The sequence below is a fragment of the Stegostoma tigrinum genome, chromosome 6, assembly GCF_030684315.1.
Source record: "Stegostoma tigrinum isolate sSteTig4 chromosome 6, sSteTig4.hap1, whole genome shotgun sequence".
Lineage (NCBI taxonomy): Eukaryota > Metazoa > Chordata > Chondrichthyes > Orectolobiformes > Stegostomatidae > Stegostoma > Stegostoma tigrinum.
The window spans coordinates 33,563,585-33,581,565 of NC_081359.1; the positions used below are offsets into that span (position 1 = coordinate 33,563,585).

A 17,981-nucleotide genomic window follows, 5' to 3' on the forward strand; every position below is an offset into this window, starting at 1 on the left:
TCTTTGCTACATAGTTGTCTCTTTTCAGCATTTGTACAACATAGCATTTTTGAACTGCTGCCAGGTGGTATAGACAGTTATTGTGGTTTTAATTTCTTTAAGATTCCTCAGTTCCACCCATAAGGCCTCTATTGGGTGCTTTCCCCTCACTACATTTTCTCTCACCACAGAAATAATTCTATTTCTAATCAGTAATGCTACTCCACTCCCTGTGTTGTATTCTGTATCCTTCCCATAAACCTTGTAACCTTGGATGTTTTGTTTACTATTTTTAGTTCTCAGTTCTGACCACCCTGCAACTGTATCTCTATTATGGATGCTATGTTATGGTTTCCAATTTGAATCTGTGCCTGCAGCTCGTTAAAATTTGTTCCTTACACAACATACATTTGTACAAAGAACTCTAACTTTTGTTGTACACTCTATCCTATTATTTATCCCTTTTGTTTTGTTCAGTACACAGTTTATAGATGTGTCTTGTTCGTTGAATTGACCCTGGTTGTTAATATCTATCTTTTCCTCACATGTTGACCTGCTGATCCACTCCCCACACCTTTGCCATATCAGTTTTAAACCCTCCTGATTGATACTCGCAAAGTTGAACAAGTTCATGTACTTCTGCATTAAGTTGAAGTATATTTGATGATGTTATAGCTGACCAAGTTTAAAACAATCAATTGAAACTTTCAGTAAAGTACTGGAAGCTCTGATAATTACTTTACACGCAGGAAAAATAAAATTCTTGAAAGAGTAAGGTTTAAGAGAATAATTCAGCATCTAAGAGACTCCGCAGATAACTTACTAATGATCTCCAAAGATTGGTAGCAAAATGTGACAGTAGAGATTTTAAGATAATAATTTATGAGACAGAATTGTTATTGGAATTCCTGATGAATCTTTGTCAAGAGAAGATTGCAGTGTGGAGAAAGTGAGGTGAGTGCGTGAATGAGGCTGAAGTCTGGGTTTAACACGGAAAACCTAAGAAAAGATTTTCCTTATCACAGGAGATTCCTGGAATCCATTTCGTTCTTAAAGAACAACTCTCTGAAGAAGCACGTGGGAAACTAATGCGGTAAGTAGAACAGACACCAGTTGTTAACATTGTCAATGATGTTTGACAAGGAAATCACATAAGCATAAGTAACATTCAACTATTCTAAAAAGTTTTATCCATGAAACAACAGGTCACTTTCAAAAAATGTGCCTATTGCAGTCGTTATTAATGTTTGTTACATTGGTTATTGATGTGAGATAATCTTTGGGTGGAGGCATAAAGTTTTACTCTAGCTTTCACAGTGAGCAGATGGTATGGGGAGGTGATGATGTAGTGGTATTATTGCTGGACTGTTGATCCAGAGACCCAGACAATGATGTGCAATCTTGTGTTCGAATCCTTCAGCAGCAGATGGTGGATTTGAATTCATTAAAATGTATGGAATTAAGAATCTAATGATGACTGTGAATCCATTGTCAATTATTGGAAAGACACATCTGGTTCACTAATGTCCTTTAGGGAAGGAAACTGCCATCCTAACCTGGTCTGGCCTAAAATGTGACTGCAGATGTGACTGTTAACTGCCCTCTGGGCAATTGGGCATTGGCAATAAATGCTGCCGAGCCAGCAACACCCTCATCCCATAAAAAAAACAAGTAAAGAAAAAAAATGTACCTGTAAGCTCCCGAACATCTCAGTAATTACATCTGACCAAATGTACTTCTTACTATGATGCAATAAACAGCTTGTCTGAGATCAGTGCCCGTTCTGTATGTACTCCATGGCATTGGATATCGGGGTGCTCCCTTAAAAGTATAATTTTCCTAGCATTTACTGCATATCATTATATTTTATTTAGCAGCTATTACAGCAGTACTTAACTTTTGAAAATTCAGCATATGAAAACAAAGTGAAAAACTACAAGAAACATGCATGTCACAATGTCGTTAAACTATTGTCAACATTTTAGCTGGCACTAAATACACCCTATTATCCCATGTATTGTTTACAAATTTTTTAATCATTCAGAGGATGTGGGTGTTGCTGGGATTGGAGTCACATGCAGGCCAAACAAGGTAAGGATGGCAGTTTCCTTCCCAATCAACAATGGTGTCATGGTTATCATTAGACTTGTAATTCTAGAATTTTCTTGAATTCAAATTCGACCATCTGCCATGCTGGGATTCAAAACCATGTCCACACAATGTTGTCTGCATCTCCAGATAAATAATGTAGTGACAATACGACCAGAACATCACTTCCCCTAATCATAACAATTTGTTTTTAGAAAGAATGATTAACTAACCATAAGACGATGGTGGACAAAGAGACAACAATTATCGAGCATCACAAGTTACTGTTGGAAAGCTATTGACCAAGAGGGGCTAGACAGGTAATCGAACATTGATAGCCAGCTTCCAAAATAAGGTATACTAGAGTCAAAGAGTTATGCGATATGGGAACAGACCCTTTGGTCGAACTTGTCCATGCTGACCATGTTTACTAAACTGAACTCATCCCATTTGCCAGTGTTTGACCTTTATCCTTATAAAGCTTTCCTATCCACGTACCTGTCCAAATGTCTTTTAAATGTTATAATTGTACTCACCTCTACCACTCCTACTGGCAACTCTCTCCGTATGCATACTCCCTCTTTGTGAAAAAGTTGCCCCCTCACATTCCTTTTAAATCATTTCCCTTTCACCTTAAACCTATGCCCTCTAGCTTTGGATTCCCTTGCCCTGGGGAAAAGACCTTGACTATTCACCTTATCTTTGCCAATCATGATTTTGTAAACCTCTATAAGGTCACCCCTTAGCCTCCTATGTCTACTGCTCTGCCATCATCTGTCTTCCTGGTCACCTCATCAAAAAACTCAATCAAGTTTGTCAGACACAAGTTCCCGTGCATGAAGCTACGCTGATAATCCCTAACCAGTCCTAGCCTTTCCAAATGCATGTGAATCCTATCTCTCATAACCCTTTTCCAATAACTTACCCACCATTGGTATCAGACTCATTGGTCTGAACTTCCCTGCAATTTCCCTGGAGCCTTTCTTAAATAATAGCACAACATTGGCCTTCCAGTCATCCAGCACCCATGACTATGGATGATACAAATATCTCTGCTAGGGGCCGCACAATTTCTTCCTTAACTTCCCGCAATATCCTGGGATAGGCCTGATCAGGTCCTGAGGAGTCATCTACTTTTATGCATTTTAAGATCACTTGGATATGGGATTGTGCAGTCTCTACTCCTCCATTTTACAGAAAGGGTCCAGGATTGGTAAAGCATTCTCATCTGCCACAGGTTGTATATTTCCTTCCTCTGTTAAATCACCTCATGTACAATGTAAACTGCTGCTTCTCAATAAGCTATCAGAAAATTACAATAAATCATTTACTGCCTTGATTAAGTAACTGTGATCATGAACCCCTAAAATCAACAAAGGTGGTGCATTCCCCACGATCAGGCCAAGACAAAGGAGGCTAATTGAGAGTGAACTTCTGCAATAACCCTAACTCAGTCTCTCACACAGGTAGAGGTGCCAAATATTACAAGGTGCTAGGAATGGTCATCTTGGAAGAAATGATAATGTCAAAGTAGAACATAGCCACAAAGCAGCCAAAAGTCAAATACAAACACACACACACACACACAGACACACACACACACACACACACACACACACACACACAAAATGGCTCATGAGTTAGAGGTGGCTACAATTGATAATAAAGCCAAGGGTATTCCTGGGTGAAATGGGTGATCCAGACTATGCCTTTTGCCAAGAAGATATTTATGCCAAGGGGTATCTCAGTAATGTGAAGATTATTGGGACAAGTGACACTACATTTACAAATTGAGTTACTTCAGCCAGGGTACACCATCTAAAAATGACAGCAGTATGAATATATTCTGCACATTTAGCACTTAAGATTTAAAGTACACTGGAAGCAACTCTCCAACATAAGGGGTATCGATAAGGGTATGTATTTCACAATGAATCATTTTCACCCTTGAGTATAAAGATGTCTTGTCCTCAACCTTCTAAGTAATATTGAAGTGTTAAAACAGCAAATGATAGATTTGTTTTAAACAAGTACATCACATTACCAAATATATTAAAGAAGCTCAAACCCGAACGTAGCATCACCATAGAGAATTATACCAAATTGTTATCCCTCTATACACTCAAATCTCTACTCAGCCTTTAATGAAACATCTGAGAAACAATTGAAGAGATGATAGAATTAGCGCTATTGCCCTAGGGACAAATCTACCCAAGTATTGTTTAGGTATGTCTATAACACCAAAGCCAGCTAGGTCCTTCCAAATGTTTGTTGACCTCCTATAACTCAAAAGGCCATGGTCAAAAAAATCCACCATGTCTACAGTTGTTGAAACTTTACCTAAATTGTAAAGGCTATGGGCCCTGACAAGATTCCAGCTAAAGCACTGAAGACATGTGCTCCTGAACTTATGACCCCTTAGCCAAGCTCTTCCAATATAGTTACACCATTGGCATCTATGAGATAATGTGGAAAATTACCCAGGCATATCCTGTACATGAAAAAAAAGGACAAATCCAATTCTGCCAATCATCATCTTATCAGTCTACCCTCGATCATTAGTCAAGTGATGGAAGGTATCAAGCAGCACCTACTCACCAATAATCTGCTCAGTGATGACCAGTTTGTATTCCGCTAGAGTCACTCAGCTCCGAACCTCATTACAGCCTTGGTTTTATACATGGACAAAAGAGGTGAATTCCATAGTTGAGGTGAAAATGACAGCCCTTGACATTAATTTCGATGTCATTTGATATCAATTTTATTGTCACGTGCTCAAGTGCAAAAGTACAGGAGTACAGTGGAAAGTGCATAATGTCGCCATCTTAGGTACAAGTACCTAGGTACAGAATCTTAAGAACAAAGTAGAAAGGAAGAAAGAAAGAAAGCAGGAAAGAAAGAGCACAGTTAAAAGTTTTTAAAAGTGCAGTAATTATTGTACAGCATAAAGCATACAAAATAAGTTTAAAATTACACACCACAGACCTTGTTTTTAAGGAGAAAATAAAATTAAGCAAAGCTGAAAGTTCAAACATTACAGTCTTTCTTAAGTGCTTAGCCACAATGGAAGTGTAGATCAAGGAATCACCTTGAGACTAGATGTCCACGCTGAGGCTACCCTGGGCTGAGAGACTACCATGTACCTGTGTGAAAAGACCGCCCTGCCAGGCCGCTGAGGGATCGCCACAACAGGCTGAGAGTCCGCTGAGCTGGGCCAAGAGCCTGCTGCATCAGGCTGAAAGACCACCATGCCAGGTGTAGGTCCATCACACCCATGCCAAAAGTCTGCCTCACCAGGCTGGGAAGCTGCTATGCCATACTGAGATGCCACCACATCATGCTAGCAGGACAACAGGGCAACCGTTACATGTAAACACCACCAACTTCAAGTGCCCCTCCATCCTGACTTGGAAATATATTGCCATTCTTTCACTGTTGCTGTGGTACATCCTGGAATTCCCTCCCTCATAGCATTGTGGGCCAAGCCAGAATACATGGACTGCAGCGGCTCAAGAAGGCAGCTCACCACTACCTTCTCAAGGGCAGCTTATGATAGACAATAAGTGCTGGCCAGCCAGTGATGCACACATCCCATGAATTAATTTTTAAAATTGGAAAACCATAGGATTTTTGCAAACCTTGTTACTCTATAAACATGTCAGGTGTCATCCAATGTACAGACAAGACAGCTTATCACATTAATAAAAATTGCTGGGAAATCTCAGCTGGGAAGGCAAAGCAGAGTTAATATTTTTGATCCAGTGACCTTTCTTCAGAACTGGATGCAGCTGAGAAAAAGTTGATACAAATGCTGAAGTTGACATGTGGGATGGCGAGAAGTAAACAGTGTGTAAAAGAGTTACACAGTTGTGTGCCCTGTACAGACGTCTTAGATTCCTATAGAGGGTTTAGAGATGTTTTGGTTCTAAGGTTAAGCAGGTACGTCTGGCAGGTTTAATACAAAGTTCTGTAGGAAGCCTGTGCAAATAAACAACTGTAATAAATAGCTGGCCTTCCTTTGCCACTGAGGGTAATTAATTGGTAACAGATTAAGTATGAAAAGTTTAGAGGTGACAGAACCCTTGAAATGTACACAGAGAGCTGTTTAAGCCAGCATGAGAAGGCCTACGAGGGAGGGGCATATTTGACTTAATTTTGAGGAATGAAGCCGAGCATATGGTAGAAGTCATAGAATTGCTACAGTGTGGATACAGGCCATTCGGCCCAACAAATCGACACCACCCTTCTGAAGGGCATCCCACCCTGACCCATTCCCCTACCCTTGCATTCCCCGTGTCTAACCCACTTAACCTAAACATCCCTGGACTCTATGGGACAATTTAGCATGGCCAAAACCCCTAACCTGCACATCTTTAGAATGTGGTAGGAAACCGGAGCATCCAGAGGAAACCTACACAGAAACAGGGAGAATATGCAAACTCCACACAGACAGTCGCCTGAGGGTGAAATCGAATGTGAGTCCCTGGTGCTTTGAGGCAGCAGTGCTAACCACTGAGCTACCATGCAGCCGTTGGGCAAGCATTATGGACCATTGTGGCCATAATTCTGTAAGATTCAAAGTTGTAATTGAAAAGGAAAAGAACTGGATCAGAAATAAAAGATCTGAACTGGGGAAGGCCAATTTTAACATGATAAAGTAAAATCTGGCTGAAGTAGATTGGATACTGCTATTAGAAATTAACAAAAATCTCCCTCTGAGTACTGGGGATCTTTGGAAAAGGAAATAGTGAGTGGTAGGTTCAACATGTTCCTGTAAATGTGAAAAAAGTTGGGGAGTGCAAAACAAAAGCCAAAAAGCCCTGACTGTTGCAGAATATCCATTATTAGATAAGGAAAATAAAGGAAGGTTATGGTAGATAATGAGGGCTACAGACAGCAGAAGCCCTAGAGAAGGATAGAAAGCATATAGGATTACTTAAAATGTAAAAAGGGGCCATAAAGGAAAAAAACACTGGTGTGTAAAATAAAGGAGAAACCAAAGAATGAAAGGATGTTAGTGGCAAGATGATAACCAGGGTAGGAATAGGGTCGAAAATGAAAACCTGTGGTGTGGAGCTGGAAGATCTAGGTGAGGTTTTAAATGATTACTTGGTTCAGTATTCACTATCAAGAAGAACATTTAGATGTAGAAACCAGAGTGGATAAATTTGAACAAGGTAACATTGAGAGGAAGGGGGTTTTAATGGTTAAGTATTCATTACATTGGATAGTATCCAGATGATATTATCCCAGGTTGCAGTGAGAAGCAAGGGACCAGGTTGCGTGGGCTCTGATGTTAATTTTCAAAACGCCTCTGTACACAGGAGAAATGCCAGAGGATTGGAAGACAGTTAATAACATACTGTTACTGAAGTAGGGTGGTAGGGATAATTTCGGGAATTATAGCCCAATGAGTGAAACATCAGACCTAGCAAAATTTCAGGAAAAGTTTTGGAGGAACAGAACTTACCTCCACTTGAAGAGATTGAGATTAATCAGCATGCCCCTTCTGGGGGGACGTCATGCCTAACGAATATTGATGTTGACTGATTTTCATGAGGAGACAACTACGTGTGTGGATGAGTGTAATGTAGTTCATGTAATTTATACAGACTTCAGTAAGGTTCCTGACAAGATGTCACATGGGAGAGTGGTAAAAAGGTCAGAACCCCTTGGGATCCAGGGCAGTTTTCCAACTTGGATCCAAAATTGGCTTAGTTTCAAGAGGCAGAGAGTGATTCTCAAAAGTTGTTTTTGTGGCTGGAAGCCTGTGTCCAGTGTTTAGTGATGGGTCTCTTACTGTTTGTTATATGCATTAATGACTTAGTCATTAAATTAAGATGTATGATAAGTAAGTTTGCAAATCACACAAAAATTGATAATCTGCTAAATAGCAAGAATGAAAGCTTTATACTGCAGGATGATGTAGTCATGTTGGTCAGACTGGCATAGCAATGTCTGGAGTTTAGTCTTGTAATGGTTGAGGTGATAAGGCAAGGGAGTCAACATTGAATGAGAGGACCCTCGGTAGTACTGAAGATTAGAGGGCTCTTAGTGTTTAAGTAGGTTGGTGTTGAAGGCAACAGGGCAGGGGGAATAGGATAACTAAGAAAGCATATGGGATTTTTGCCTTTATTAGTTGAGACATTGAATACAAGAACTGGAAGGTTGTGATGGAGCTGTATTAAACATTAGTTTGTCCATAGCTGGAGAATTTCTTGTCATCACACTATTGGAAGGATGTGATTGTACTGTAGAGGGCATTGAAGAGATTCATCAGGATATTTCCTGGACTGGAGTGCTTCTGCTATGAATAAAGGTATTCCAGAGGTTTGGGCTGTTTGCCTTGGAACAAAGAAGCCTGAAGTGGAACCTGAATGAGATATATAAAGTTTTGAGGACGATTCACATGGAGAAACATTTCCCTCATCTATGAAGGGTCAATAACCATTGGATGGCATGGTGGCTTAGTAGTTGGCAATGCTGCCTCACAGCTTCAGGGATCCAGGTGTGATTCCAGCCTTGGGATTCTGCCCATTCTTGTCATGTCTGCTTGGGTTTCCTCTGGTTTCCTTCAACAGTACAAGGTAGGTGGATAAGCCATGCTAAATTCACAACAGTGTCTAGGGGAATGCAGGTTAGGTGGTTTCCATGCTGTAATACTCTATTACTGCCATAGCTGCCATTAATGGCCACAGTGGGCAGCCAGCACAACCCCACCAAGGCTGTTTCTGGATTGAGTTAAAAGTTGATTGGTGCATACCCAGATGGTGTCAGGGCTTCTGAGGCCTAAATGAGAGGCACTTCATCTAAAAGAAATGTTGCACAATCAGAGACAATTCATTACCAGCAATTTCATCATGAACAATGGTACTGCTGGATCTATAGCGGGTCCTGGGAGGAGAAACAGCCAGGTCTTTGTCATATTCAGGTAAAGGAGGCAGCCTTGCTGGGGCCACTCATGGGAGGTGGGGTAAGGGGTTGATTTCAATGGCAGCATTTCTGCCAATGCAGACCTTGCTTCTCGCAGATCCCTCCTTTGTGCAGTGTGCATAAATAGAAGTGGGCCAAGACTCTTAAGTGATCCTTAATTGGCCACTTTTGGGCCTCAACTGGAAAGGCTGACCACAGCCCCTCCCACGAGAAACCTTAATGGTGGTAGTTGGGAAAACATGTCCATCTGGCCAATTAAATGGCTCTGTGGCCTCCGATCTCCCAGGATCGTAGGGATGGAGTTGTGGGGTGCTAAATCACGTTAAGTCATCTTTATTTGAAGATGTATTTTAAATATAGCTATTGTCTTAAATACAAGGTACAAATCTTCACTCACATTATTTACTTACTAAACAAAGGAATGCATTTGGATAATTTGAGATATGTTAGAAATTTACATTCCCAGTAAAGAGTTCTGCATTTACCAATAAAATACCACATTATTGACAAAGAGCACATCCAGCCTTAAAAAATTAAAACAAATATTATTCTTTAGCAAGATGATAAAATGTGAGGCTGGATGAACACAGCAGGCCAAGCAGCATCTCAGGAGCACAAAAGCTGACGTTTCGAGCCTAGAGCCCTCCTCCTGAGATGCTGCTTGCCCTGCTGTGTTCATCCAGCCTCACATTTTATTATCTTGGAATTCTCCAGCATCTGCAGTTCCCATTATCTCTGATATTATTCTTTAGCAGACAGGAGACCCAGTGATCTGCTGGTCTTCACAGCCAAATATTCAATTCACAGGACTAATTGATGGGTATTAATTCCTGCAGTTAGTCATCATCTCATTGCCATAGAATCACATTGAAAAGAGAGACAGTGGTGTAGTGGTAATGCCACCGGGTCATAGTCCAGGCTATTTCCATGGGGATACAAGTTCAAATTTTACCAAAACAGCTTGGGGGAATTTAGATTTTGCAACTTCTGAGGACTTAAATGGGCAAATGCAAATAACTTGAACTTTGTCCTTATTTGTTCACCTAACAAGTCTTGAGTTCCAATGAATTCTAATTGTTGGAATCCAAAATGCGCTTATGAGAGGATAAGGGGAAAAGTGCATTGAGAAATATACAGAGAAGCTTTGGTGGGCCCAGACATGTTTTGCTATTTCCCTGACTCATTTTATTTTCCTAACTTTTTAGTATTTTAGCAGTGAGAGTTTAGAATCATGATATTTTATCACATGCCCTGAAGTGTACAAAAAAATTCTTACCAATTGATTTGTAAAAGTTTATCCAACAAATAATGCAGTACAAAATAATCCATTATTCAAACAGATGTTCAAATTCATGTTATCCTGCCGAATATTAGCTGACAGCCACTTTCAGCAGTGGGAGAAAGGAGTGATTCATTTAGTTAGATTTAATATTCTTTCAATTCTATTGTAATGTGAGGTAGTGCAGAAATCTGTACATTCCCCTGAAAATGATTACTAGACTGTACTCTGCTTTTGCAACCAACTGGCAAAGATCACTGTTGGAAGCTGAGACCAGCACTGAAGTAGGCAGTAAAAGTAAAGGGGTCAAGGGTCACTAAAATTGAATAGAGAATGCAGATCTTAATGAGAGTGGAAAACTTCAATTACTCGAACAATTCCAAAACTATTGTTAACCAAAGGTTAAGCATGGATTGAGTTACTGAGGACAGGGTGTCTACTTGAGGGTACATGGCATTGGCCAGCCAAAATGGTAACATTTTGAGAAGGGAAATAAATTCTAAATGGTTTAGCAGAAATAGAAAAAGAAAGGGTTAAAGAATTAGAAACCAAACAATGTTATTCAGCCAATAGTAAAAGGCTTAAGAAGCCATATCTGAGGAAGAAAGTTCTATAACTATAATAGGAACATAAAGTTTCTTGAAGCTGAACACCAACTTCAAAAACAAATAAAAACTTGCAAAAATAACAAGACATATTTTATCAGATGCATAAAAATGCATCAAAGTAGTTTCATGATATAATGTGATAGTAAAGATAGTAAGTTTTGTTGAGTAAATCCAGCCTTTCCTCACTTCAGGTTGGATTTGGCAGGTGTACAGTCTTCCCAATGTCATTTTTAGAGCTCTTAATATTTTATTGGTTGGTTTCAATGTCTTTTTCAAATTTAATGCAGAGCTAGGAAAATATAGAAAAGCCTGCAAATGATAATATTGCTAGGTACCAAAAGCAGTTGCTTCGCCTGTGATAGATTTGGATAACACTAACAATTTTATGACAGTATTTCAGACCATACTGATGCCCTTTGAGAGCAATATGAAAGCTAAGAGTGGTGTCAAATTAGTGCAATAAGCTTTTCCTTCCCTTATCTAACTGAGATACCTTGTCTGATCTGAGAGTTTTAAACCAAATAAAACAATACTTCAGGCAAAAGCCTATGATTATAATACAATTCACATTTAAACGAAATTAAATAGAAGGAACAAATGTTGACCTGGCAGAGGTCGATTGACCATTTTTAAACTCATTCACGTGACTATGTTTACTTAGACAGAATTCCACTCTATTTTATGAAATACATGGCATATGATAAGCCACCTACAATAAAAAGTCAATATTGTTATGGGGCGAGAAGAAATCTGCTTCTTTTGTCATGACTAATCGCTACCTTCTGTGCTATAAATATGTCACATTCATGTAGGCAGCTCATTTTCATTTAAAATTTGTTAAGAAGTGTTGATCACCATATTTCCTGTATTGTAAAACATCAAAGGAAAACAAGAAGATTGCATTAACATGTCAACAGTTTGATGAATTTTTTTTATAACTGTTGTTTTCAATTCACCCTTCAAGTGAGAATAGTTAAACAACATGAGAAATTCTGAAAACTACAACCTATAGGGATAAAGAGCAATTCAATTATAAGCATGCCGTACATTGTCAGGAGCTCAGAATGTAATGATATAAATTATCTTCTAAACACCTGAGGCAGGTTATAATACATGAAAAATTATAAACAATATAGCTTCCTATGTGATTTTTAGCTCCATCCTATGCAATTGTGAATGAGATTTTAACTTGAGCTCATCTGAAACACTGCTCCCTGATCTTAATTTCCAGGCTGTTCCATTTACCCATCAATCCTGAGCTCCTCATTGGTTCCTTGCCCAGCACCACCCTGATTTTAATGTTCCCATTGTTGCTTTCCAGTGCCTCCATGAAGTTATTTCATTCCATCTTTATAATCTTTCCAAGCTTTCCAACCGTTTGAGATCTCTGCACTCCTCTAATCCCCTTCTCCTGCGCATCTCTGATTTTATTGTCCTATCATTGGCAGCCATATCTTCAACTGTTTAAGCATCAAGTTCCAGAATTCCTAACCAAAATCTCTGTGTCTATCCATCTCTCTCCTTTGAAACTATTTTGTGATCATCTATCTTGATAGCTTTATTTGAGGCTTGGTGTCAAATTCTGCTTGATAATAGTCTTGTGAAGCAGCTTGGGATGTTTTACCACTTTAACAATGTTATATAAATTAAATCATTAAGATCATAAGCTTTCACATTACAATCTGAGGAGGTAATAGCCTAGTGTATTATCACTAGACTATCAATCCAGAGACTCAGTGAATGTTCTGTGTCTGGTTGGGATGCTCTTCAGAGAGTTAGTGCAGCCTCAATGGGGCCGAATGTCCTCTTTCTGCACTTATGGATTCTATAGTTTTAACAAGTCAATCTGTCTGTGTGCAAAGTGTGAATTTTATTTTTTTCTCTCACTGGATGCTGTACCACTCTAACCATTAGCCTGTGTTCGACAAGTATGAATTGTTTTTGACCTTATTAATGCTTACAAAATTGTGTATTTTGTGGTTATGAATGTCAGATTCCTCCTAATATTTTATGTGTTGTTATTCTTGCTTTCCATTAATTTGTCAAATAGTGGACAGTGTAGTATGTTATTAAGGTATTCGCACATGCGTGTATATGTATACACCCAAGGTATTAGCTTCTTTTCTCAAAGTGAGGCTTAACTTGGTGGATTTTCAGCATTTATATCTGTGGTACTTAGAATCTAACCACACAGTTCTGCAAAGAGAAAAATGCCATTACAGTAGCAATAGGGAAAATGGTTAGCACATTTCCACATGAATCCTTTCAGAAAAACAGCTCCAGTGAGATTTGCCACCTGACAGACTGGCTGCTGAAACCCAATTCAAGTCACAGTGGAGCGGCTACACCCTGCAACAAGATTAAAGACAAGCTGTAGAGCTGGATGAACACAGCAGGCCAGGCAGCATCAGAAGAGCAGGAAAGCTGACGTGTCAAGATTTCTGAAGAAGGGCCCAGACCTGCAATGTTGGCTTTCCTGCTCCTTGGCCAGCTGCGTTCATCCAGCTCTACACCTTGTTTTCTCACACTCCAGCATTGGCAGTTCAAACTATCTCCAAGGTTAAAACCAAACCTTCTCCGTGAAGTTCCTTGAATTCTCTCCCCACTTTGAATCACAAAGCAAGCTGAACTGCAGCATTATCATTATGCTGTACCACATACCCATCTTGCAGGTTCCACTGACAGTAGGATATACTTCACAAATCATCCACCAGAAACACAGATTGGGAATTAAGGGATTGGGGAAATTGCTGGGCACAGTGATGATGTGCTTGAATTCTTGAAGTGCACTCCAGGAGAACAAAGCTGTGAATTTGGTGTAAAAAGATGTAAAGTGACTGATTTTAAATTGAAATGGATATAGCTTAATTATTCCTCATTGGAGATAACACAGCAAGGTCAGTCAGCATGTTGGTCTCAGCTTGGCATAGGCTTGTATACTTTGCTCACAAAATTGAGTTCCAAAATCCTGCTAAGATATGGGAACCCCAAAAATGAAACAATCATCCAAGTTGCCCCTGGTCACTTCAGGTAGCTGGTGGATGGTTTGTAAAGCATGCTATGTGGTCAGGGGAACCAAACACTGACTGACAGGATATTATCAGGAATATACATTCATACCGTGAAATGGATTGGATGTAGGAATAGGCCACTCAGATCTTGAGCCTGTTCTGCAGACTCAATTTGATCACTGATGATATGTTCATTCGACATTCACTCATCTACTCTGCCTCCACTTCCATTTGAAGAAGAGTAAAAGAAAGGCTTATGACCCTCTGACAAGAAACATTTGTCCTCAGTTCTCCCCATCACTGATGAAAGAAATGAGTGATTGTGGATGTTGTACCAATCAAGTGGGCTGGATGATATCAAATATCTTGAGTGTTGTTGGAGCTGTGTGCATCTAGGCAAATGGGCAGTGTTATGTCACAGGGATAGCTGGAACTGCAGATGCTGGAGAATCTGAGATAACAAGGTGTAGAGCTGGATGAACACAGCAGGCCAAGCAGATCAGAGGAGCAGGAAGGCTGATGTTTTGGGCCATTTTCTGAAGAAGGGTCAAGGCCCGAAAGGTCAGCATTCCTGCTCCTCTGATGCTGCTTGGCCTTCTATGTTCATCCAACTCTACACATTGTTATCTCAGTATTATGTCACACACTTGAATTGTGCCCTATAGATGTTGGGCAGGTTTCGGGGAGTCAGGAGGTGAGTTACTCACTGCAGGATTCCTAGCTTCTGGCCTGCTCTTGTCGCCATAGTTTTTAGATAGTAACAAAACTATGGCTTTAAGAGATCTATCTTGTGCTTTTTTGTTTGATGAGAGAGTTTAAGATAAAGGTACTGGACTGTCTACTCAAAACCACAAGGTAAATAGCTTGTGAAGTTTTTTCTTTTTATAATTTGTGACAATAGAAGCAGCATGAATAGATAGAGTCAGGCTCCCATAGAACCACGGTTTTAGTTTAGCTTTCAGTAGTTGCCCGGGTTTTAAGGTCAGCTGGGGAAGTTGTTCCATCTCTCTGTTACAGTAGAAATCTGGAACTCTTTCTTGCCAGAATTTTCTTTTTATGTTCTTTCATCCTGCACTTGAACAACATTTCTTATGAGATAATCTATTTTACTGAATTTGCCTTAACCAAGGTGCCTCTGTAGGATATTACTTTATATTGGAACATTTGCTGTTTGCCCAATGGAGTTAAGTTATTCTAATTCTTCTTGCTTTTATTTTAGATTTAGATTAGATTCCCTACAGTGTGGAAACAGGCCCTTCGGCCCAACAAGTCCACACCATCCGTTGAAGCATCCCACCCAGACCCATCCCCCCATAACCCACGCACCCCTGAACACTACGGGCAATTTAGCATGGCCGATCTGCCTAGCCTCCACATCTTTGAACTGTGGGAGGAAACCACGGCACCCGGAGGAAACCCATGCAGACATGGGGAGAATGTGCAAACTCCACACAGACAGTTGCCCAAGGCTGGAATCAAGCCCGGGTCTCTGGCGCTGTGAGGCTGCAGTGCTAACCACTGAGCCACCCTGCCGCCCCCAAATTGTTTGTATTCTTACTGGGGTAAGAATAAAATTTGTTTTACTTAAAGCCAAGTGGCATGACCAATCAAATTACATCTGAAACACAGCACCTTTAAATTTGTTAAAAGCTCGGGTCTGGCCCATAACAGTATGCTAAATCAGTTCCTTTTCAGATCAATGATAACATCCAGAATGTTGACAATAGAAACTTTGCTGATGGTACTGCCATTTAGTTTCAAGCTATGGTAGCTAGATACTTCCTTGTGGGAGATAATCATTACCTGGAGACAAAATAAAATCTAATGAAGGTTTCACTTGGACACACTTGATACTGTAAAGGACTCTCATTCATGAGTCTAATTAGATTTGTTTTAAAGTCCCCTCAAATAATAAATCTGTTGTAAAACGAAAAATAAAATCTATTAATTACATTGAAGATATATAATGTAATAATGGACTCTTAAACTGTTAATCAAAATGTGAACTCAGACTCCAACGCCTCACCCACACTGAGAGAAGTACGTTGAGCCTCAGACAAGAATTCATATTGGGTTTAGCTGTAATAATAATCCATCAGAAATTTCAGTAATGAAGTTAATTGAAACTGCAAGAACAGATGGCTAATGTTCCTTTTCACTCCCAAGTACATCAGATGGTCAGTCTATCAGTTATTTGCAACAGTAAATATCTTGATTTTATTCCATTTGCAGACTGTAACTTTGATTTTCTATTTTTAAAAGGACTGGGGTCTTCAACAAAACCAGACCATGTTACTTAAACAGACCTGTTGATCCTACATGCATTCATGACTCCACAATACAAGTTAAGGTCTTTCAGAATGTGAATCTGGGATATGTTTGAATTCAGCATAAAATTCAAATGGACTTACTGATTTTGTGTTTCCTACTTGTATGGTTTCTGTGCCAATTTCTTCACCTTCTGAGAAAAACAGGGTCTGTGAGAAATGAGGGTCATCTAAACCGACATTACATCGAAATTCTGTCTGCCATGTTTAAAAGCCAAATTCCACAAGTATCCAGCCTCGCGTCTCTAGTATCTTGAGATGTCATTCCAAATTTAATCTAACATTCCTCATTATTTAAGTCTCTCTGCTTCATGGCATTCCTTTGTCAAAATCCTGAAAATAAATGTATCTACCACACAAAATTTTGCAATAAATTTATCCATATCACTTCCAATACTGCAAACAAAACACTACAGTTCAAGCTAATATATTCTCATTGTGCTTATCTTCTATGTGCTTCTGTCTATCTGATAGCTTCTGTGTCATACTACCCAGTAGCTGCACATTCAGTGGAGGGAGATGGCATATAGACATATAGAATGATCCTAGGAATGAGCACAATGTCATTAATCGCAGCAGCCTGTGCAGGTAAAAAAAATGACAACAATGGCATTGATGCAGGATGAGTGGTGATTACACTGGAGCTGTCATTCCAAGACAGGACAATACATTCTTGGTAATGAACCAGGCCAGGTGTTTGATTTGGTGGTAGGTGAGCACTTTGGAGAGAGTGACCATAATTCGGTTATGTTTACTTTAGCAATGGAAAGGGATAGGAACATGCCACAGGACAAGAGTTATAGATGGGGGAAGGGCAATTATAATGCAATTAGGCAAGATTTAGGAGGCATAGGTTAGCAAAATGCAGGGGATGGGGACAGTCAAAATGTGGAGCTGGTTTAAGGAACAGATATTGCGTGTCCTTGACAGGTATGTTCCCGTCAGGCAGGGAGGAAGTGATAAGGTAAGGGAACCATGGTTTACTAAAGAAATTGTATCTCTTGTTAAGGGAAGAGGGAGGCTCATGTGACGATGAGACGAGATGGTTCAGATGAGGCGATGGAGAGTTACAGATTAGCTAGGAAGGATTTAAAGAGAGTTAAGAAGAGCAAGGAGGGGACATGAGCAGACATTGGCAGGTAGAATAAAGGAGAATCCTAAAGCTTTCTATAGGTATGTGAGGAATAAGAGGATGACTAGGGTAGGCACAAGGCCAGTCAAAGACAGAAGTGGGAAGTTGTGTGTGGACCCTGTGGAGATTGGAGAGGTGCTAAATGATTATTTATCATCTGTTTTCACTGAGGAACAGGAGAATATTGTAGAGGAGATGACTGAGTTACGGGCTACTAGAATTGAAAGGATTAAGGTTAGTAAGGAGGAGGTGTTATCAATTCTAGAAGGTGTGAAGGTAGATAAATTCCCTGGGCAAGATGGCATTTTTCCGAGGATTTTCTGGGAAGCTAGTGCGGAGGTGGCAGATCTTTTGGCCTTGATCTTTCAGTCCTCATTGTCTACAGATTTAGTACCAGAGGACTGGAGGATTGCAAATGTTGTGCCGGTGTTCAAGAAGGGCAGTAGGGATGACTCAAGTAAGTATAGACGTGTGACCCTTACATCTGTTGTAGGAAAAATTTTGGAAAGGATTATAAGAGATAGGATTTATAATCATCTAGCAAGCAACAATTTGATTGGAGATAGTCAGCATGGATTCGTCAAGGGCAGGTCATGTCTCATAAACCTCATTGAGTTTTTTGAG

At 39.8% G+C, this 17,981-nt stretch overlaps 1 long non-coding RNA gene across 1 annotated transcript; it reads left to right on the top strand.

Moving 5' to 3' along the window:
* The first annotated feature begins 1,002 nt into the window (after positions 1 to 1,002).
* LOC125453344 (uncharacterized) lies at positions 1,003 to 16,248 on the top strand. The gene is made up of 3 exons (XR_007247754.1): positions 1,003 to 1,072; positions 2,283 to 2,387; positions 16,161 to 16,248. It is a non-coding gene; the product is annotated as an uncharacterized LOC125453344 (long non-coding RNA).
* The last annotated feature ends 1,733 nt before the right edge of the window (positions 16,249 to 17,981 follow it).